This window comes from Eulemur rufifrons, unplaced genomic scaffold (assembly GCF_041146395.1).
Source record: "Eulemur rufifrons isolate Redbay unplaced genomic scaffold, OSU_ERuf_1 scaffold_472, whole genome shotgun sequence".
Classification (NCBI taxonomy): Eukaryota; Metazoa; Chordata; class Mammalia; order Primates; family Lemuridae; genus Eulemur; species Eulemur rufifrons.
Genome location: NW_027183254.1, coordinates 8,786 through 12,500, shown reverse-complemented (window position 1 = coordinate 12,500; position 3,715 = coordinate 8,786). Strand labels below are relative to the sequence as shown.

Below are 3,715 nucleotides of genomic sequence, written 5' to 3'. Positions count from 1 at the left end.
TTTGGTCTCTCTGGCCTCGCTGCCCCTAGGGATCACCCTGCGATCGGTATTCTTCTCGCGCGGGGCGAGGGGGCGCTCCGGAGCATTCCTCTCCTCTCGGAGTTTCTGTCTGCAGTCTCTCGACTTGCTCTCACTCCCCTACCCTGCTGTGTGACTTTCTTTTTGGTCCTTTCATTTTATCTATTCTCTCTTTGCCTTTTCCTGCCCGCCTTTCCGCTCCCCCCCCCCCCCCGGATTCATGGTTTCACGTCACGCGGGTGACGTGCCGACACACCAGGAGGCCCTTCTCACACGTGCGCGTGAACACGCAATCAACACGTTTATGAACTAGAAAGGGATCTGGTGTGACTTTGCTATTATTTCCCCTCCCCTCCTCCCCGCGCTGAGAATGAGTTTCCCCGGGCTCGTGTGCCCGCCTGGGAATCGGCTGCAGACGCCATGGCCCCGGGTCGACCACATGTTGCCCTGGGGTCCACCAGATGTCTCTGGCGAATTGGGGCCCTAGGGTGCTTGTGACGGTGTGGTCACTAGGTGTCGCTCTGGGCTCAGTATTCTTCCTTCTCGCTGTGACTTTGGTCTCTTTTTTTCGAAATTTCTTTCTTTCTTCCTCTTTTGCCCTGTTTCCATTTTCCCTTCTCTCTTTTTGTTGCTTTTTTTCCACGGCAGATGGGTGATGTGTGTGTGGAGGAAACGCGGCGTCAGGGAGAAGACACATCTCACACGTGCTCGGGAACACCCGATCGTCACGCTTCTGAGTACCGACCGATGGATCTGGTCCCGAATTTTTTAATAGTTTTCTCCCCTCTCTCTCTCTCTCTCTCTCTCTCTCTCTCTCTCTCTCTCCCCCCCCCTTCCTTCTCTTTCCTTTCTCTCCCTTCCTTTCTTTCTTTCTCTCGCTCTCTCGCTCTCGCTCTTCTTTTCTTTCTGACAGAGTCTCTCGTTCTGTTGCCCTGGCTAGAGTGCCATGGCGTCAGCCTAGCTCACAGCAATCTCAAACTCCTGGGCTCAAGCGATCAGACTGCCTCAGCCTCCCGAGTAGCTGGGATTACAGGCATGTGCCAGCATGCCCAGCTAATTGGATATACGTGTGTGTGTGTGTGTGTGTGTGTGTGTGTATATATATATATATATTTTTTTTTTTTTTTTTTGAAACAGAGTCTCACTCTGTTGCCCAGACTAGAGTGCCGTGGCGTCAGCCTAGCTCACAGCAACCTCAAACTCCTGGGCTCAAGCGATCCTACTGCCCCAGCCTCCCGAGTACCTGGGACTACAGGCATGCGCCACCGTGCCCGGCTAATATTTTTCTGTATATATTTTTAGATACTGTTTCTGTATATATTTTTAGATATATAGTTTCTTTCTATTTTTAGTAGAGATGGGGGTCTCGCTCTTGCTCAGGCTGGTCTCGAACTCCCGACCTTGAGTGATCCACCCGCCTCTACCTCCCAGAGTGCTAGGATTACAGGCGTGAGCCACCCCGCCTGGCGTGTACGTTCTGTATTCACAGCCAGACGGAAGGCAGGGAGAATGTTACCCTTTCAAAGCCCGCCCTGCTCGCCTCTCAGCCCACCGATGGCACTCTGAATCCCGTGGCATTCCTTCACTCAGCTGAATTCTTCAGCACCCGACCCCCCCCCCACCCCACCCCCGTGCCACGGGAGTTCGTTCTCATGGCAGAGCCATCGAGGCTGTTGCCACACGTGTTGTAGGTGCCTAGGCAGACTGTGCCCTGGCCCCGAGGAGGTACGGAACCGCCTATCGCCTCGGGAGGGAGGGACAAGATGTGTCCGTGTCCAAGGCGACGTCCTGTCGATCACGAGGAGGCCTGCAAAGGCTCGTATCTGCCAGGCATTGAGCCACATCACATGAAACACCGGTGTGTTCCTTCACTTAGGTGGTGTCGCGTGTTGATACTCACAGAGGATGATAAACCCACTCGCATGCCGGCTGAGCCCCCTGTGTCTCCTCCTCTATCCACTGAGGGAAAAAACCGCAACGAAAGGTAGAAAACCACAGGGGGGGGAAGACTGCCCGTCGCTCTCCCTATGTGACCGTCCGGAGTGCTCGTTCAGATGGGAGGAGGTGTGTTTGTGTGTGTGTGTGTGTTTCATTGATTTTGGTGCCATCTTTTCTCTGCAGCTGCGTCAGAGGACAGCGATTTTTCCGATTTTCACTCCGCTGAGTGAATTGCCTTTTGAAGAGAATGTCCACAGGAAGCCTACGGTCCTCCCGCGGGGGTGGCCCTCCTCTAGAAATGAATCTCGTTTCTTGAACGGAGGGGACTTGTTGACGCCATCATGCTTTCGGGACGACTTCTCAGACGCTAGCTTTGGACCGCAACATAGGTGCCCCCGACATTGCCTCAAGGGTTCCGTGGTGCCTCCTGTCAAGAGACCCCACCGACCGTCCCCAGCCTGCCCGCTCAAGGGAGCCGGGCCCCTTCTGATCTGTCCGCCCGCCGGTGAAGCTCCCTCCCGAGGGTCGGAAAGCCCACCTGTTTCCCAGTTCGGTTGAATGATGGGGCACCCGGGCAGGGCACTGGCACCGAGTGACTCCATTCTGAGTCTGTCTGCTCTGGGGGGCGGGGGCGGGGGCGGGGGCGGGGGCGGGGGCGGGTGGGGGGGCAGTTCCGTCTCGACCCGGTGGCCTCCTACCGACTGACTCGATGGGACGGACCATTCTCACTCAGGATCGTGTACCTTCTTGGCCTAGGCACATCCCGGCACTGAAAGCCACTTTTCGGGGACACTCTCCCACGTACAGATAGATGGCCTGCACGAGTGCTCTTCCTTTCTCGAAACACTGGAAATCTGTCCTCAATTTTACCTGACCTACCTGACGGTGTGTGATAAAGGAGCATAGAACCCTCAGCCACCCTCCACCTTCCCGCTGTCCCGAGAGACAGTGCCGAGCGTGAAATTCTATCCCTGACTCTCTGTGTCCACCGGAACGTGGCCTGACTGCAGTGACGTCAGCTACGTCAAGTCGTTCTCTGGGTAGGGAAAGAACTTAACCAGATAGGCCCTATCGGTCGCTTCTCTGTTCTGATAGTTTTGTGGCAGCCATTTCTTTCCCCCTCTCTTTTCTTTTTCTGTCTCTCTCCCCCACCCCCACCCCCAAATTCTTTCTACGAAGACGTTTAGGATGTCAGATTCTGGCCACATGCCCCCCCCTAGGCATACGGGGGCCAGCATAGACAAAGGTCTTCGGTACCAAGTGTTCATTCCACGGTGACAGATATTGCCACTCTTGTATTGACCAGGGCGAGATGGTGAGTGGGTCAACTCTGAAACTCCCTGTACTCTACTTCTCTCTTGGGTAGGTCCCTGCCCCAACCCTCCGGCTTCTAGCACACACCCAGGGGCACTCTCTCCTCTCTGGATAAAGTTCCAGATGATCCGATCCGCTCCGAGGAGGAAGGGGAGCTGGCCGGGCCACCCACTGTGCGCCCCACCCCCGTCAGTCATAGGGTCCGTTCTTTTCAGGATGACACCGGCAGCGGTTGCTGGGTGTCACCTAGCGGCCACTTTGATCAGACCTCGGGATCCGGAAAGTCAGGTGACGTTGGGAGTTTAAGAGCTGACTCCCGGGAGGTGTGGAGGGCGGGGAGGAGAGCACGGTCCGGACGGTCCCACCCTCTTCTTCCCGGGCCCGCAGCTCTGGGCCCGCCCGGGGCAGCCCTAGCCTCTAGCGGGTCTCCGCCCACCCGCCCTGT

General features: G+C 56.4%; 1 pseudogene; it reads right to left on the bottom strand.

Moving 5' to 3' along the window:
* Window positions 1-247: 247 nt before the first annotated feature.
* LOC138380465 (small nucleolar RNA U13) lies at window positions 248-339 on the bottom strand (annotated as a pseudogene).
* Window positions 340-3,715: the final 3,376 nt, after the last annotated feature.